At 39.8% G+C, this 20,322-nt stretch overlaps 1 protein-coding gene across 19 annotated transcripts in view; it reads right to left on the bottom strand.

Moving 5' to 3' along the window:
• Positions 1-20,322, bottom strand: part of CELF2 (CUGBP Elav-like family member 2) — a 541,707-nt gene that overhangs the window by 196,322 nt on the left and 325,063 nt on the right.

Below are 20,322 nucleotides of genomic sequence, written 5' to 3'. Positions count from 1 at the left end.
GTTTATTTTTTAGAAATGATCTAATATTTAATATGTAAACATCTCTAAGAAACGGCAGCTGCTGGGAAATGAAAATTCCATCATCATTACTGTCAGTATTTCAAAGTCTCTTATGGAAATTGCTATATTCTGTTTCCATATAGTTTCACATTGTGCTAATTTTATTATTTTAATGTGCTAGAAATAACTTCAAATTTGTGTCTAAAAAATATAATTAATTAGGTCTACATTCCAAGCCAAAATTCATCTATCATCTAAATCTGTTTTTCCCCCATTTTTATTGGGGCACAATTAACAAACTGTGCAAATTATTTTTACCATCCTAAATTGAACAAACACTAGTTGGTACACATGCTATGAATGACTAAACAATGTACAGTCAGATTCTCCTCTTTGGGTACACATTACAAGGGAACACTTGAAGCTTGGCTCCAAATTCTATAATTTTCAATCACTGAAAGAATATGGATAATTCTGTTTTTAAAAGTTTACACAATTGCTGAGATACACACAGAAATGGTATTTAAAAAGGACAGTAAGTTATTCTGTGGAGCTGAATTTGTCTTACTTTTCAGGGAAAGGCAAATTAATATACACACAGTAGGCTCTTTTAACTAACTGAGAAAATGATGATGATGATGTAATGAGAGTCAATATTGGAATGCTTAATGTATGCCAGACTCTGGGTAAGTGCTTAACATCTATTTAACATTTTCTATATCCCTATCAGATAAGTACTATTACTCAGGCCATTTTATAGAAGAGAAAACTGAGTCTAAGAAATTTAAGTCCTATGGCCACACAATATAGTCAGAGTATACACAGGAACACAAAACCATCTGACTCTAAAACCAAAGCTCTTACCCACAGCACTGTACTAACACGGCTTCCACCCTCTGGAATTTATGTGCTTCCAACTCCCAAAGAATATGACTTGATTTCCAACTATTTAAGTCACAGAGGGCTAACTCCAGAAGATCTACTGAAAAGTATTAAATAGAACGTTTCTAACTCTACTCTATTGACTCCAGAACTCCCAAGCGAGGATCTTCTGGTCTACTTTGCAAAGCCAACCTACAGCAATCTCTAACATCTCAAATGATCCAAAAAGCTCTTATACCATAACTTTTCCTTACTTTATTCTGGTATCACATTGTATTTTCCAAGCTGTACACTTTTCACATGTGCATGTGCATACATACATAGGTATATACATATATAATCTTACATATATGCCATATAGTCACATACACACATATATGTATGTATTTAAATTAGATAGCATTTCGAAAAAGAAAAAAAGCTTATTTTAACTGAATATATTTCTATGTAATTAGAAATTCACCTTTGCTTTATGGTTGGATAATATTAAGTCAGCAGAATGATATGCCATCTGAAGCAGAGGTGGCCTGTGTTTCAAAAATTCCAAATACCTTACAGTAGCAAATTGTAACATCCTAAAAGTGATGCTTAAATTATAAATATTAAAATAACAAAACACTAGAAGTAGGATGGAATCAGGATGTGGGAAAATTGAGGTGGAAGGAGATGTTCGGTAAAGAGCTAGTGACACCCGGAACACTGTTATTGTTAGCCTTATTCACTTAGCAATTAACCAGATTTGTCTGCTATTGTTTAACTTTTTTTCTTTATATTTATTTATTTATTTATTTAATTTATTTATTTTTGAGATGGAGTTTCGCTCTTGTTGCCCAGGCTGGAATGCAGTGGAGCGATCTCAGCTCACTGCAACCTCCGCCTCCCCGGTTAAAGTAATTCTCCTGTCTCAGCCTCCTGAGTGACTGGGATTACAGGTACCTGCCACCATGCCTGGCTAATTTTTTTTTATTTTTAGTAAAGATGGGGTTTTGCCACGTTGGGCAGGCCAGTCTCGACTCCTGACCTCAGGTGATCTACCCACTTCAGCCTCCCAAAGTGCTGGGATTACAGGCGTGAGCCACCAGGCCCGGCCAAGTTTAACTTTTCATATGCTGTTCTCCCAGCCAGAATATAAGATCCTCAGAGCCCAGGAATCATGCTATATTCTCTATCATCTTAAGTAGTCAGCATAGTACCTTTCTCCTAAGAACTGAATAAATATTTGCTATTTGGCTAGTTGATTGAAAATGTCAGTCCCAGGTTTCCAGTCGTCTCTCTGAACCTTCCAATCCAAGGTTGAGTTGCATTTCGCTGTAAGTATAAAGCAGCATATTCAGGTTCTGCATCTGTTTTTGTACATCCCTATATTCCCACCATCTAGCCAAGTGCCTGTATATTATAGTCCACCAATAAATATTTGCTGAAAGGACGTAACTATTCTCAAAGGGCCATGAGTTACTCATGAGTGTGGTCCAACTGCCAATCCTAGGCTCCACCCCAGAGAGTCTGATTCAGCAGGTCTGGAGTGAGATGCTAGAATCTGTACCCTTCCCCACCACCACCCAGGCCATACAGATATTTACAGACCTCAGACCATACTTTGATTGCTAGCCCTATCCCTTTGCCTCTAGGACTCCAGGAAAAATTCACTGGTCAGGGATGCCCATGCAATTTGCCCAAAATGTGGGGGAGCAGTAATGATGGATTTCATAAAGGGAAGATGAATGAGAAAAGGACTAAGTGTAGCTCAGAGTACCCCTCGCTCTAGGACTCAGAATTGACATCCCTCTCTTGAGCAGGAGGCACAAATGACGGTGGCTATTTAGAAGGCAGTATTTCACAGAAAGGCAAGGGTCTTTCCTGTAGCATATTTCATAGGCATTGGTACGACTGCTTTAATTTTTAGAAAATCTGTTTGCTAAGTGTTGAACTAGAGTGGAGTTTAGAGGAAATGCACGTTTCATAGACATTCAGTGGTTTTTCGACAAGCCAAAAGAAACATAATGCATGAGCCATGCACTTGGCCTGGGCCTCTGCCCTCCACTATTTCATGTCATGTATGAAAAAAGACTTGTCAGGGAAGGGAGAAATTGCTAAAAAGAGGTGTGCAGGTTAATATAGAGGCTGCATATAAATTACTTTAAAACAAGTACTGAGACATCAGTGGCACTGCTGGAGAACCCCACGGCAGTATTTTAAGTTAAGAGAGAACATTAAACAGCATCGGCACATGATGCCAGAGCTGGTCAGGACCAGAGACTTCTCAGGAGGAAAAATACAGGCAGTCGGGACCAAAGCAGCATCTTTTTCCTCAGGGTGTCGCTCAGCCTCTCAGAGCATCAAGTCAACGTAACACCCATCTACAAGACTAACCTTTAAGGATTGTGTGAAGGTGCAAACACTGGTATTTGAGGGCCACGCGAGGATCTAAGATTTTAAATGGCACTGATGCCAGACACTGCAAGGTAGGGGATATTTTCTCAAGCCAGCGGCCACAGCTATTTCAATTACAGAAAAGTGTTTCAATCAGAATTTTAGACACGTGCCCCTCCGTAGGTTCACTGCGTTTCCCTGCCACTTCCTATCAGGAGGAACTCTAACAAGGTAGAGGCTGAGGGAGGGTAGGTTCCCGGGTGTTCCTTGCTCTCTCCTCGTGCCCTGCTTCTCAAATCCCACTGCCAACAGAAGCACTAATCCTTACAAACAAGCGTGTGTTCACTCACTCAGCAGGAACTTACTGAAGGTCTGTGAGCAGCAGATGCACCCTTCAAGGTGCTGGAGACAGCAGTAACAGAGAGGCACACAGTCTGTGGCTTCACAGAACAGCCCTGGTACGGAAGACAGAGTCACCTATGGGCATCTCCGAGGACAATCAGCACTGGAAGGACAAGCACAAGATGCCTAGGGAGAACACAGTCCACGTCCAATCACCCAGCAGCTCCACGGCTTTGATCAGGCAAGACCTAATTCTATGCAATCTTTCCCTGTGGCTACTGAAAGTTCCCAGGGGGATGAGTCTTCTGAGGCCACACTCATCTGCCCGTAGCAACTCCACCACTTTTTACTGTGAAGATGCGCAACTACAGGATCCAAACTCACCTAAGTAGTAACGTTAGATTCACAAAAAACGGGGAGAGGCCAACGTTCCTCCTGTAGGGCCCCTGCCCCTTTGCACCCTCAGGCAGATGCTGCCACTGTGTTATTTATCTCCTCTAATCCCTTAGCTTTGCTGCAACAGGCCTTTGCTGGGGATTCATTCAGGCACAAGGAAGGGAAGGACGGCGATCCTCTTCTCTTTAGAAGAGTATAATTATATTCTTAGTAAAATATTTACAAATATCGCTATGCTAGTCATTTACAGTCTATGCAAAGTATACAATAATATGGAATTCCAGCCAAAAATACAAACAGAACCTATTTGTGACAAAGGAAAGACAACTGTAAAAAAATACAACCAAATTTGCTGGCTAAGTGTCGAGTGTTTCAGCCTCTGCTTAACATCTGCTAAGCTGGGGAGGGGGCAGTCTTTAAAGAGTTCAAAGTCCTTCGCAGGTTCAGTCCAGAGGAATTACCTTCTTCTGTAAGAAGCTGTACCTTTTACTAGAACTCCAGGGAAGAGAGTCTGGGTCAGCAGAGACCCCAAAGTCAGGCCAAGGTGATGGGTGTGCAAGGCTGGGAAGGGCCTCCGCAGGAATTTACTCAGCTGTTTTCAGACTCAGATTTCCCCTACAAAGCGCAGTGATACTGGATTGTACTGAAGATTAAATGAGATTATATGTATCAGATTAGACTTAATGCGTATTATTTCCCCTTTAAGTACTGATGTTTGTAATTTTGTTCTGACATTAGTAACACATTCCCTATCTTGTATACGTACGTACAACTTTCCCTTTACAATGATCACAGTTATTACCACCATTAGTTGCAGGAGCACTGCACAGGCCTCTAAACTGTGAAAACTAAAGAACCACCTCGAATGTTTCTTCTTCTTCTTGGTCCCACCGCAGATGCTTTTGGATAAAAAAAAAATCAATAATTCAATGGGAGAGAGAGCAGTATTTGAATGTCTCTAGCTTTCAGGATTCTAACTGTTTAAAGAATTCCATTCTAAAGTAAGAAATGTAGGTTCCTGACATCTTCAACTCAAGGCTCTAACAATCTGTTACTTTAGCTGGCTGTCCTCTTCTTTAATGGTTCCTTGTGGATCCAAAGATCTCTTTGGGAGAAGTTAGATGTGTTTGCCTTCTTTCCTAGACTTTTATGTTTCCTGCTTTCCCATTTTATGATGAAATGATGCTAGCGTTCTAAAGTAGAGGACACATGTACTACAGCTGTCTTTAAGCTCTTTATAGTTTTATGTTTTCAAACATAACAGTAGTATTTAATCAATGGAATTTTCATGACTCAATTTGACCAAACATTGCTGCCATCCCTGCTCATATTAGTGTAGCTTCTGATACAGATCACCACCACCATCACCTCCTAGATTATCCTGAATCCTTATTTATCCTGTTTTGAGGTCAAGAAACTCTATTGGTGCCTAAAACAAAGCAATTTCACCGCATGAATGACTAATATTTTGGGTGCATCATGAGTAAAGGCCTAAGGGTCCATTTGGTGGCCCTGTTTTGCTTTCTATGATACCCTTTGGATGTGTGATTATGTAACACTGTGTCACTTTTTCTCCTAGGCAGGCATTTAGCATTGCTTTTCATTTAAGTCTTTTGCCGGTGGAATGATTTTGCTGCTGTCAGACTGCATTATGGATATTAGGTCTTGAATGAGCTGTAACTTTCTGCAATTGAAAATTTATAACACAAAGACAATTTCATTGGGCCCTGTCTTGTTTAATACATAATCCCTTGAGTATTCAGGATCAGGCTGATTTCCAGGATTCTACCTTTATTGCCCACAGTTGCTGAATTATGAAGGTTCTTAATTTGTATCCCTTGGTTGTGCTCTTGAGCTAATTTAGCCTTCGCTGCGATGAAAATATGTCCGTATTTCCTTCCCTTGATATTCTACTCTCTTACATGCTAGACTTTTGCTCTCCTGAAAAGACAACCTACCTTGTAAAAACTGGGACAAATAGAGGAGTAACAATAATTAAAACCCACTTAGAAACTCATTTTTAAGTAAAAGATCTTTAGCAAAAAGTAAATATTTTCCAAGAAGTAACACTAATGATCTTTGTTTTATCTTCTTTGCTCTTGACTACACACTGGTAGGCATGTTTAATTGGCAGCAAAATTGTTACAAACAATGCATAAGGAAAGGAAGTAAGGGACCTGGGTGATGCCAGTGGATAACCTGAGGAGAGAGTTAAATTGGGCACACATGTGCACAGATATAAACTGTACTTTCTGTCAAAAAATGCTTGAATATTCACAAGTCTTCCACTTTTATAAAATTAGGGTTTTATTGATGAATGCAGGACTTAAAACTCAATATCCACCCAAAATATCACTCCAAGACTGCTATGAGTTTTCTCTATGAATTAACAGAAACTCAACTCTTTGATTACATGTTATAATGCAGGAGTGCTGGCTTTTATGTCTAACCAGCCGCAATACTAGACCCCTGGGTCAACCTTTTAATGATGTTTCTTTCACCACTGAACCCTCTCTTTTCCCGAAAAAAGTCACCAAAGCCAAATTATATACTGAGCTGCAACTAGCTGCAAAGTATATCCTATGGATCACAGTTTATAGTCCCCTGTCATTGCAACAGCAGCCCATGGCTACTGCCACAACACAGCTGAGAGCATGTCACCTTCCTCCATGGATCCATACTAACATAGCACATAAACATGCGAGGGGAGGTGGCCCGTGACTGACAGATGTGAAAGATTCTTAGTGCACAAAACGTGTGCTGGCTGTTTTAGTGTCTTTGGACCTTACAAACCAATTATGAATACAGAGGTCAAAGTCAGCTTTCAGAACAGGTTTATCAAGTCCAGGATAACCCCAACAGTTAACATGACTCTATTCAGCTAGGATGATGAATCCCAGATCTTACAATTGGGCGGAAGTCCTACAGAAACATCACGGCACCTTTCCTCGAGTGACTAAGTACACAGTGTCCAAAGTGAGTCCCAGGAGTCCTCGTGCTTCTTGCTCCAGCGTATTCTCCCCGAAGCTAAGCACATGACAGCTGGTTTCCTGCATGACACTCTTAAGGCCACTGTCATCTTGGAAACTGCCTTCTTCTTGTTAGGCTTTTAAGCAATCAATATCACCCCCAATTCAATTACTGTCCTGCCAAGTGTTTTGAGGAAATCAAATATTCAAACTTTGAGGTTTATTACTATCAAGTATTTTCAGTAGAACTGCAATGTAATGCAAGTTATTCAAATTTATTTTACACGATTTTTGTGGTTAACAACCACAACGTATGTAACAACAGTTGGATGCTGGATTCATCCTGGATGTTTCCATGAGCATCTCTTTGTTAATATGCAAATGCACTAAAATCTACTTTCAGGGGATTCTCATATCTCTAACTTTGGAGGGACTGGCTTTCTCCTCATCTAGTTGTGTTATAAACTAGTAATGAAATGTTGCCACACCTGTTGTGTATAAACTAGTAATGAAAAGTGGAGCAGAAAAAGGAATTCTCACATTTAGTGGGCTAATAACAGACTATGTTTCAATAATCTTCACTTACCCAACAATTATTGGCTTAGCATATACTATTTTTTAAGTACACATTTTTAAGCGTATTTTTTAATTCCCCACAACATTACTAACTGTCAGTAATAAATCAGATAGATTGTGCTCTCAAAAATGTGTCACCTGGTTAGAAATGGGAAAAACATTTACACTTTAGAACTCAAAGCCATTAATACAAATATGTATTACATACACACATCACAAATACTCTTCAGATCTCAGCAGAGCACTTTTAGTGCAAAGCAGAGAGTGATAAATGTCTTACAAGAATAAAGTGTTATGGGGCATCCCCGTAAGGAAACCAAACTTCCATCCTAGGGTGCAAGGAGGGGCAACATGTGAAGCCTTGGTAGAGGCCAGCCCCCACCTGCTCAGGGGAGCTTGCGAGACAGTTTTGGGACTCTAAGGGTTTAGCATTAGGAAAATGGTGAATTATAACAATGCTGGCACAAAGTAAGTGCCTGCTGAATGAATGGTTTAAACAGAAATTACAACGAGCTCTTTCTCAGACCACAGTGCAACCAAATTAGAGCTCAGGATTAAGAAACTCACTTAAAACCACACAACTAATGGAAATTGAACAACCTGCTCCTGAATGACCACTGGGTAAATAATAAAATGAAGGCAGAAATAAAGATGTTCTTTGAAACCGATGAGAACCAAGACACAATGTACCAGAATCTCTGGGACACATTTAAAGCAATGTGTAGAGGGAAATTTACAGCACTGAATGCCCACAAGAGAAAGCAGGAAAGATCTAAAGTCAACACCTTAACATCACAATTAAAAGAACCAGAGAAGCAAGAGCAAACAAATTCAAAAGCTAGCAGAAAGCAAGAAATAACTAAGATCAGAGCAGAACTGAAGGAGACAGAGACATAAAAAAACCTTCAAAAATCAATGAATCCAGGAGCTGGTTTTTTGAAAAGATCAACAAAATTGGTAGACCTCTAGCAAGACTAATAAGAAAAGAGAGAAGAATCAAATAGATGCAATAAAAAATGATAATGGGGATATCATCACCAATCCCACAGAAATACAAACTACCATCAGAGAATACTGTAAACACCTCTACACAAATAAACTAGAAAATCTAGAAGAAATGGATAAATTCCTCGACACATACACCCTCCCAAGACTAAACCAGGAAGAAGTTGAATCTCTGAACAGACTAATAACAGGCCCTGAAATTGAGGCAATAATAGCCTACCAACCAAAAAAAGGCCAGGACCAGACAGATTCACAGCTGAATTCTACCAGAGGTACAAAGAAGAGCTGGTACCATTCCTTCTGAAACTATTCCAATCAACAGAAAAAGAGGGAATCCTCCCTAACTCATTTTATGAGGCCAGCATCATCCTGATACCAAAGCCTGAAAGAGACACAACAAAATAAGAGAGTTTTAGACCAATATCCCCGATGAACATCGATGCAAAAATCCTCAATAAAATACTGGCAAACCGAATCCAGCAACACATCAAAAAGCTTATCCACCAATGTCAAGTCGGCTTCATCCCTGGGATGCAAGGCTGGTTCAACATACACAAATCAATGAACATAATCCATCATATAAACAGAACCAAAGACAAAAACCACATGATTATCTCAATAGATGCAGAAAAGGCCTTTGACAAAATTCAACAGCCCTTCATGCTAAAAACTCTCAATAAATTAGGTATTGATGGAACACATCTCAAAATAATAAGAGCTATTTATGACAAACCCACAGCCAATATCATACTGAATGGGCAAAAATTGGAATCATTCCCTTTGAAAACCGGCACAAGACAGGGATACCCTCTCTCACCACTCCTGTTCAACATAGTGTTGGAAGTTCTGGCCAGGGCAATCAGGCAAGAGAAAGCAATAAAGGGTATTCAATTAGGAAAAGAGGAAGTCAAATTGTCCCTGTTTGCAGATGACATGATTGTATATTTAGAAAACCCCATCATCTCAGCCCAAAGTCTCCTTAAGCTGATAAGCAACTTCAGCAAAGTCTCAGGATGCAAAATCCATGTGCAAAAATCAGAAGCATTCCTATACACCAATAACAGACAAACAGAGAGCCAAATCATGAGTGAACTCCCATTCACAATTGCTTCAAAGAATAAAATACCTAGGAATCCAAATTACAAGGGATGTGAAGGACCTCTTCAAGGAGAACTACAAATAACCACTTAACGAAATAAGAGGACACAAACAAATGGAAGAACATTCCATGCTCATGGATAGGAAGAATCAATATCGTGAAAATGGCCATACTGCCCAAGGTAATTTATAGATTCAATGCCATCCCCATAAAGCTACCAATGACTTTCTTCACAGAATTGGAAAAAATTAAAGTTCATATGGAACCAAAAAAGAGCCCGCATTGCCAAGACAATCCTAAGCAAAAAGAACAAAGCTGGAGGCATCACCCCACCTGACTTCAAACTATACTACAAGGCTACAGTAACCAAAACAGCATGGTACTGGTACCAAAACAGAGATATAGACCAATGGAACAGAACAGAGCCCTCAGAAATAACACCACACATCTACAATCATCTGATCTTTGACAAACCTGAGAAAAACGAGCAATGGGGAAAGGATTCCCTATTTAATAAATGGTGCTGGGAAAACTGGCTAGCCATATATAAAAAGCTGAAACTGGATCCCCTCCTTACACCTTATACAAAAATTAATTCAAGATGGATTAAAGACTTAAATGTAAGAGCCAAAACCATAAAAACCCTAGAAGAAAACCTAGGCAATACATTCAGGATATAGGCATGGGCAAAGACTGCATGACTAAAACACCAAAAGCCATGGCAACAAAAGCCAAAACAGACAAATGGGATCTAATTAAACTAAAGAGCTTCCGCATGGCAAAAGAAACTACCATCAGAGTGAACAGACAACCTACAGAATGGGAGAAAATTGTTATAATCTACTAATCTGACAAAGGGCTAATATCCAGAATCTACAAATAACTTAAACAAATTTACAAGAAAAAACCCCATCAAAAAGTGGGCAAAGGATATGAACAGACAATTCTCAAAAGAAGACATGTATGCAGCCAACAGACACATGAAAAAATACTCATCATCACTGGTCATCAGAGAAATGCAAATCAAAACCACAGTGAGATACCATCTCACACCAGTTAGAATGGCAATCATTAAAAAGTCAGGAAACAACAGATGCTGGAGAGGATGTGGAGAAATAGGAACACTTCTACACTGTCGGTGGGAGTGTAAATTAGTTCAACCATTGTGGAAGACAGTGTGGTGATTCCTCAAGGATCTAGAACTAGAAATACCATTTGACTCAGCGATCCCATTACTGGGTATAAACCCAAAGGATTATAAATCATGCTAGTATGAAGACACATGCACACGTATGTTTATTGCGGCCCTATTCACAACAGCAAAGACTTGGAACCAACCCAAATGTCCATCAATGATAGACTGGATTAAGAAAATGTGGCACATATACACCATGGAATACTATGCAGCCATAAAAAAGGATGAGTTCATGTCCTTTGCAAAGACATGAATGCAGTTGGAAACCATCATTCTGAGCAAACTATCATAAGCACAGAAAACCAACCACCACATGTTCTCACTCATAGGTGGGAACTGAACAATGAGAACACATGGGCAGGGTGGGGAACATCACATAGTGAGGCATGTCATGGGGCGGGGGGCTGGCAGGCAGATAGCATTAGGAGAAATACCTAATATAGATGACGAGTTTATGAGTGCAGCAAACCAACATGGCACATCTATACCTATGTAACAAACCTGCACATTGTGCTCATGTACCCTAGAACTTAAAGTATTAAAAAAAAAGACAATAAAGAGGCTGAAAATGAACTAAAAAAAAAAAGTATGAATGACCACAAATGGCTGAAGAGCAACTATATCTCTTGGGGCACGTAATAAACCATGAAGGCAAATGCTCCAATTATTACAAGGGAGTAGGAAATATAAAATGCTAACTACCAGAAATGTATATATTATGAAATGTATGAAATGTCAAAGACTTACTCTGTATCCACAGATATGACTGTTTTATTCTATATCTCGAATACATTGTGTTTTGTATATTGACAGCATTGATTTGGACACAGCTCTGCATATTAATTAGCTGTAGCCAGAGTGAACCACGGGAAAGGCAATTTTTATATACATCAACAATGTCTGCATTTTTAGGGAATTATTGAAAATATAATCCCTGTATTCTGATGTAACTGTAAATACACACATATATATGTATGTATACTTGTATGTATGATGAATGCCATCTTGAAAACGTCTAGCGAGTTGTCAAACCCCTGTCTTCTTCCTAGTTTGCTTAATACTATAGTCCACCTTGCAAGGGCTGTGTTTATATTTTTGTAGGTATACTGGTCCATTTTTGACACCTTGACATGTGACTAGACATGTGAGAGAAAAGGCAAGAAATGGTTAGCAGATACAGAAGCGAAAAATGGTTCTGAAAGGATTCAGGATTCCTTGGTTATTGCTGAAAATGCTGTGAAAGGCAGAAAATTAAAAACACAGAGAACTGGAAACTTAGGAAAACATTAATCATCGTAAATGAACTGTCCTTAGTTGGTCATTGTCTTCCAGACAGCGTATCTTGACTACTCAAAGGAGGTGTAAAGTAGCTCAAGCCAGCATAGTTGCAGGATGTAGTATTTTACGTCAAGTGGACAAAAGACCTTATTCTGAGTGATGGGAAGACAATTTGAGGAAATACACTGAAAATTATAAGCGTGTGTTGACAGGAAAATGAGACGAATGGTTTACATTGGTGGACGCCACACAAACCCAAAAGCTGTGATTTTAAAAACACAAAATTTAGAGTAAGCGCAGAGTATTACTCCGTTTGAAAAATAGCAGACATGTAAATTAAGTTGCCAAAGAAGACATCAAAAACAAACAGTATAAATGAGTTTTAGGAGACAAGTAGACACTTTAATGGGGGCAGTAGGGATTTAAGGCTGTAGTGACAAAGTAAGCAGACAGGATAGCAAAACTGAGAGGTGACAGCAGTGTGGCAAAATGCTACCATCACCGCTTTAACAGCATAAACCCTGGACCACTGCACCACTTTGTAGTGAATTAAAATGAAGACAGTGTGTTATAACAGATCATTGGTTTATTTTTAAAAAGGGAGTGAATTGAGAGACTTAATCCCCTCAAGAGAGAAGTATTTTCAAAATTTAGTTGTTATGGTTGAGCTCTCCTCTCTGAGCCACTGGTTGCTTGTGTGAAACTCTCATTTTTTTTTTTTTTTTTTTTTTAAATCCAATTACCACCCTAAACCTGCCTCTCTTTATCAATGGAGCATACCCAAGGGCTTTCACCCTATGGCCACATTACAAATAACAAAGGACACTGAATAATTCCGATTCCTAGCCCTCAAAAGTTTAGATTTACATCCAAATTAACAGCCAACAAGAGAACTGACTATTCTTTCGCTCCCTGAGCCCTGGGTGTAAGACTGCTGGAGAGTTTGGTTTCTATGGCCCCTGCTGTTTAATGATCTGCACTCAGCTGGGCCCAGAGGTCCTCACACTACATCTGTGTAAGTTCTTGGCCATTTCTAACCACTGACTGGGTCAATTTCAAAAGAGAGCCTGTTGAACCTGAAACCATCATACTTAATGGTCCAGCTAAGTGGTTCCCATTAGAAAGGAAGTCATGTAGACTGAAGTAATGAGTAAAACAATATCACACAATATGGGGGCAAATTTTGCCTTACGCCTGTTTGTAATCTACCTGTTGTTCCAGGAAAGAAAATTTCAATCAGCATTTTTTCTCCCCTATCCTGGTCTGTAAGAAGAAAATCTCATGCTTTATAAAAAATATATATAAGCATATGTGAATCAAAGTGAAATATGCTATCCATAAGCCATAGAAAGTATCGGAAGAATTTATGAATATGTACCAAAGGTATTTTCAATCTTTTCAGCATCTTTGGAAATTTCACGTATAATAGACCGTAAGCTCCATGAGATCAGGGACCATGAATGCTGTGTGTACCTTGTACACTTAGACCTTATTGCAGTGCCTGGCACATGGTAGGTACTCAACAGATGCATGTGGGACAGATGATTGAATAACAGACTGATAATGCCTTACTGAACTTCCCATTCACCTGACACAAATGATCTCCAATTTTTGGAAAATTTAAAACACTGCCATTTCATGTTACATTTTAAAAAGCTGAATCAGTCTGTTTTAGATCTAAAAAACGTCAAGTTTATTACATTCGTCTTTGTACTACAATTTATTTTCAATGGAGCAACCTTTATCCCATCCCATTTCCATCTTTATTAGGAATTAAGAATCTAAGTGATATTGTCCTTTCCTCAAAAAAGGCTCATGAACAGGTGGAACCAATCTCATTTCATAGGAAGGTCATATAAGAATAATAAGAGCGACTACATTGAGTGTGTAGGTATGTATATATACACACATCTCTAATCTTTCATTATCAAGAGAGACAGAGGGAGAGTGATATGATTTGGCTGTGTCCCCATCCAAATCTCACCTTGAATTGTAATGATCCCCATGTGTCAAAGACAGCACCAGATGGCAATAAATGAATCATGGGGCAGTTCTCCCATACTGTTCTCATGATAGTGAATAAGTCTCATGAGATCTGATGGTTTTATACATGGGAATTCCCCTGCACAAGCTCTCCTGCCTGCCACCATGTAGGACGTGACTTTGCTCCTCATTCACTTTGAGCTATGATTGTGACGCCTCCCCAGCCATGTGGAACTGTGAGTTAAACCTCTTTTTCTTTATAATTACCCAGTCTTGGGTATGTCTTTATTAGCAGCATGAGAACTGACCAACACAGAGAGACAGGGACATAAAAAAGAAGAGACTGTAAGAAAAACAAAAGGTACAGGTCTTCATGTTTCTGTACATATTAGCTTAATATTTTTTTCCTTGTCTTTCATCTTAGAAGGACTTTACTGGATTGTGCTCTGTTAATGTGCTCATCACTAGAGAAGTAATGGCCATTGTGCAGCAAGATGCAGGTAGCAGGCTCTTTTCTGCGAAGAGCAAATGTCTCATGCTTAGGAATTGTCCCAACATGGTGTTCAGCCCCAGAGACTCACTAACATCACAGAGGATTTTCACCCAACTCTTAATCCTCACCACCTATCAAAACCTTGCCTCAGCTGGGCATGGTGGCTCACACCTATAATCTCAGCACTTTGGGAGGCTGAGGTGGGAGGGTCTCTTGAGCCCAGGAGTTTGAGACCAACCTGGGGAACATAGCCAGACCCTGTCTCTACAAAAAATAAAATAATTAGCCAGGGATGGTGGCGTGTGCCTGTAGTCTCAGTAACTCAGGGGGCTGAGGCAGGAGGATCTCTTGAGTCCAGAAGTTTGAGGCTGCAGTGAGCTATGATTGTGTCGTGGTATTCCAGCCTGGGTGACAAAGCAAGCTTCTGTCTCTAAAAAAAAAAAAAAAAAAAAAAAAAATCAAACAAAAAACTAACCCTGCCTCAGAATTGGGACCTCCAAACAGTGTGCTTGTAAGCAAGGACTTCAGAGATCACAAATCTTCACGGCTGTAAAAAGTGCCTCCTCCTATAACATCTAGGATTTTACTCCAGACACACAACTGGAGAGCTGGGAGACTGAGGGACTGGGAGGAACTGGAAAACTATGGATGTACAATGTATTTGCCCTTATTTTTCTTCTTTTTGCTACTTTCGGGAACTTATATTCCAAACTATAAACCGTACTCCCAGATCCTGCAGCTGCATGACTAGATCTTCGGAGAGATGCTCTCCCTCCTCCTCCAGGGAGCTTCCCTGAAGCCCTGGCCCCACTCTATGGTAGATCAGGTGCCCGACACATACTCTCACAGTTCTGCTGTTGATCTCCACAACAGCAATTGCAAACTTGAAAATAATTTCCTAGGTTTCTGTCCAAGAAGGTAAGTTTCCTGATGAGAAAAACTGAGCTTGGCTATAATTTAAATACTTGATATACATCAATAAAACTTTAAAGTTATGCATGAGAATTTCTTTCACGACTGCTTGTTGTAAGAGCCTGTTTCTCATAGTGTTAAAGGAACAAATCTAAAAGGAGGGGGAAAGGAACTCAAATCCTAATAACCGTTTATCAAGTGAGGAAGCCTTCTGGAATACGCTCTATGAAGGGCTTACTTTCTCAAGACATTTTGAATCAACACAAATAGGTGGCTCTCTACAGTCACTGTTTGAAGGGTAAAGCTGTCTGAAAAGCAGCACAAAGAATCAACTGATTTTACCACTAGGTTTTTAAACTTTGACAATTTCTGAACAACATAAAAGCCTTCTTAATATGGCTCTGTATTATGTAAAGCAGATGTCCTTGGTTACTAAACTGATCAGTAAGCGGTTCCTATCATTTTAATGGTTGCCACCATTATTGCAAATTTTTAAAAAGTGCATGAGTGAAGTTGCAAAGCAAGGCTGTTCTGTATAGTTTGGGGGATGACAGGCTGTCATATTAAGAAAGGATCCAGGGATAGAGCTGACGCCTTGCTGCAGAGATCCATTTTCAAAAAAAACACTGTTCCAAATAATGAATAGTGCTATGCATTAAAGAAAGAATGTTCCATTCAACAGCTTCTTAAAAACACAATGGAAGCCAGGATAGAAACTGAGATTTGCCAGAGATGCCTTAATTATCTAGTGTACCTGACCTGGGTGTGGAGCGTTCCAGATTCTTTAAGATGAACTCATAATCTGCCATCATTTTGGGCTATGCGGTTATCTGGCACACATGGACAAAATAAAGCCCTTCATCAGTCTGCACTGAGCCCTTTCTTGAGGAGTACATTTCCTCAGTTAAATGGACATCATCTCTACTCTCCCCTGTCATCAGAGCATTTCTTTGAGCATGCTGGGCTCTGTGTATTCAGAATAAGACCTCCGGAAAGACAGTTTCTGCAAGAAACACTATGGGGCATCCTTCATTAAGAAACAGACACAGCAAAAGCATTTTTTTTCCACAAATCAAAGTCAAAGACAGTAAAAAAAAATACTAGCCTCTTAGCACTAGGCAAGCTTACTTCATTGCACTAACCAGAATATTAACTTATACTTATTTTTGTGTTTCACTAACGTCTGCATCGCTATTTGACCAGGAGCTCCTGAAGTGCATGAACCATTTGTTTCTGTTCATCACTTTATCCCCAGCACAACATGGTACCAACCACATAGTCGGGCCTCAAATAATTGTTAAGGGAAGATGAGAAGAAACCAAAGAAGAAAGGAGAGAAGGGAGGGACAGCAAGGACAGAGAGAGAGAGGAATGATGGCAAAAACAAAGGGTACTGCAAAACAGAAAATGCTGCTTAATGGTTTGGCATCAGAAGAATTTGCCTAATTTCTTTCAAGCAAACAGTCCAGACCTACAAAGACTCCAGCATCTTATGTGTGCTATTTATTCACAAGCCCACAGAGACTGGCTAACCTCTGAAAACACTAAGATAGGTCTTAAAATTTTGTATCAACCATGTAATTGGACCCATCAAGGAAGAAATTGGTTTTCTATGCCTGGAAATTGGTGGGAATTTTATTATTTCTGAATTTGCAAAATAGTATGCAGTTGAAAAGTCCAATTGTGTAGACTTATAAACTTCTCAGGCAAGATATGGGTCTAAGGTGGTGATTTCTGTCCCCGACAGGAACATGCCTTGGGGTCTAAATAATGGAAACTGTAGACACTGAGCTCATTTACAGGCTACACACCTCCTTGCAAGCTCTTGGCACATCTGCAAATGGATGCGCTTAAAAGCTGTTGATTTGAGAGGCACGGGGTGGCCAATCCGTGCACTGTTTGAGCTGCACCTGCAGTAATTCTGCACTCCAAGGACTCCAAGCTTCAGGCAGGAGCACTCACAAAGTATTTGTAAGAGCCTCAGCGCTATCTGTAGTGCTGCCGTAAGTCTCAGTATGGTCCTTTTCTGCTTTCAGGTAGTAATCTGTGAAATCAAGGGCCCAAACTAGCCATAGCATGGATGGGTTGCAAGGGCTGGTGAGGGGTGGGGAAGCTGGAGGAGAAATTAAGCACTCCCTAGATGCAGCAAAGGTGAGAGCAAAGCCTCTTTCAGGGTTTCACAGTTGAATGCAGTTGTCCTAGATTCTCCTTGGGATTTCTGAAGGGCAAGAGTGCTCCCTGAGTGGCAGCTGGTACTTCTGGTGGGGAGGGGAAAGGGTCTTTGGAGATGCAGAAATTTCAGCTGCATAGATGGTGTGGGTTGTTAGCATGTCTCTAAACAACAAGAAGCAAGCTTGAAATCTTATGCTCTCTTGGTTCATTTTCCGTTATTCAACAATGATAGAAACAGGTGAAATGCAACCCTGTTAGAACATTAAAAACTAAGGAGCAAAACCCAGTAAAGCTTTTCTGTTTGCTTCTAGGGGGAGGGAGCACAGGGAATGGCACAGTTTTGCTATTTGCTACCAACTATTTGGGGAATATTTGCTCCTTGGGACTATTAAGTAGGGTCTCCTTTTCTGCACCGATGTGTAAATTAAGAGCTAAATATGCATACATCTGTGAGCAAATGCCTATCCTTCTGGTACATGAACTCTGAAGACAGTATCCCCTGACACCTGGCGAAGGTGCTTGACACACACGACATGCTCAAAGGATGCTTGCTGACTCAAATGAACCTCTCCTTTCACCTGGAGAATTAGCAGTGATACGACCAAATTCTGCTTATGTCAGGAAAATTAACAGCTGGGAAATGGAAGCATAAACAAGTAACTAAATGGGTTGTGGCGGATGTTGCACAATTATATACGATCATCAAAATTCAAAGTGTACCTATGAAACGATGAATTCTATTATATGCAAATAATACATCAATAAACAAAAAAGCGGGGGGGAATCAAGCAGCCAGGCAAATAAACAGTGCCCTTAGGATCTGAATCCAGATATATGCATCCTCTTGATCACTGTGGTATTCCAGTCCCTTGATCATTATAGGCAGAGAAGGATAAAGACTTTTTCATGTGTACATTTACAACTTGTATTTACAACTTGTATTTCTTTCTCTGTGAAAAGTCTATTTGTATGTTTGTATCCCTCACCCACTGTTTTCCTAGGGTTTTTGATTTTTAAAATAATTTATGAAAGTTTAAATATTAAAAATTGTTAATTTGTTGGTAAAAAGGAACTAAAGATTTATAGTACAAACATGACATTTCTGAATGACACATTTCTTCTGGAATTGATTAAATAAGTTATTAAGGGGTAAGCCTATGCTAGAGAAAACCATAAATCTGATTGCTATAAGACATTATTTTTCTGTTTAAAATCTTGTTTAAAGTGCTATGAAAGAAATTAGGTCTGCTATCCTGAATCCCAGGGAACTCCCCAGCTTCTTTGGAGGTATTGGATAGTGGACATCTACTGTCCTTAGGACACGGGATTGTACCAAAGTAACATCTGACTTTCAGGATGCCTATCTACTGAATTTCACCAACTGAATTTATTGCTCTATCTTATCAAGCTCTCTTAAATATGCTCAAGTTTATGCGAGAAGTCTAAAGTTTAAGGGAAAAAAAAAATGCCTTCAGACCCTCCTGCCTTCGTTACTATGGGGACACAGAAGGTGACATGGTGGCACTGCTTTTCTGGTGCATCTTCTTGGTGAAGACTCATCAGTCCTGATCTAGTTTCAGCCTTGTTCATGTATCTGGTCAACCGGATGGTGGCTTAAGAAAGTGCCGTAAGCAGGCCATTCTGTCTGAGCATCTCTGCTCACCTTTCCTGATGAAGTCACCATCGGAGACTGGCAGGGGAGCAGGGCTCCTCCATCCTCATTTCACAGAGAGTGACACAGGAGTTAAGTGACTTGCGAAAGGTCATACAAGCAGTCATTGGTCAGGACCAAAATAGAACTGGGGGTTGCTGACCTCCTTGTCTCCTGCTCAAATGATTCAAGGACAAGAGAAGTGACTCCTGAGCTTTAAAATAACACTACAAGCTTTTGATTTTCTCATCCTTGTATAGGATGAGCTAAGACATTTATTTGCTTTAACATTTCTCTTCAACATACAAATAAGAAGCTGTTGAACTGGTGGGGAAAATCCAAGGCCAAGAACCCCAAAGTCAGTAACTTCAGCTTTTCTACTGACTAGCTATAACCTTATGCAAAAATCTGAAGTCACTGTGCCTCAGTTCTTCTCTCTACAAAATGGAAACATTAGGAACTACTTACTGAATATGCTAATCTTTTAACAGAAGTGACGTATCTTTGAGCATTGTTACTCAAAGCTTTGGGGGCAAGGCACATGGGGGCTCACACTTGTAATCCCAGCACCGTGGAAGGCTGAGGCCTGAGGATCACTTGAGGCCAGGAGTTCAAGACCACCCTGGGCAACACAGAAAGACTCCTCATAGATGAATGTGGTTTTTTAGCATGCCATTTAAGAGGAAAACAAAGACCAAGTGGAGGTGACCTATTGAAAACAGTACACTGAGCCTTGGGTTCAGACTACCGAGAACCAGGATGAAGAATAAACACCCATTCAAATGGGGTTTGCTTATCATGCAACTGGGCAATGAGCCCTCAGTTGGTGCTACTAAAATATATTACCTTCACTGTGCAAATCAGGCTTGACACAGGGCCTTATGTAATTCACAGACATGCTTATACTTCTGCAAAACTAAAAAAAATAGCTTTTAATTACTATTTGTTGAGCATCTAAGACAATTAAATGCTTCTGATTACCCTTTTGTTTTTTAAAAAC

This window comes from Pongo abelii, chromosome 8 (genome assembly GCF_028885655.2).
Source record: "Pongo abelii isolate AG06213 chromosome 8, NHGRI_mPonAbe1-v2.0_pri, whole genome shotgun sequence".
Classification (NCBI taxonomy): domain Eukaryota; kingdom Metazoa; phylum Chordata; class Mammalia; order Primates; family Hominidae; genus Pongo; species Pongo abelii.
This window is presented reverse-complemented; position numbering and strand designations above follow the sequence as displayed.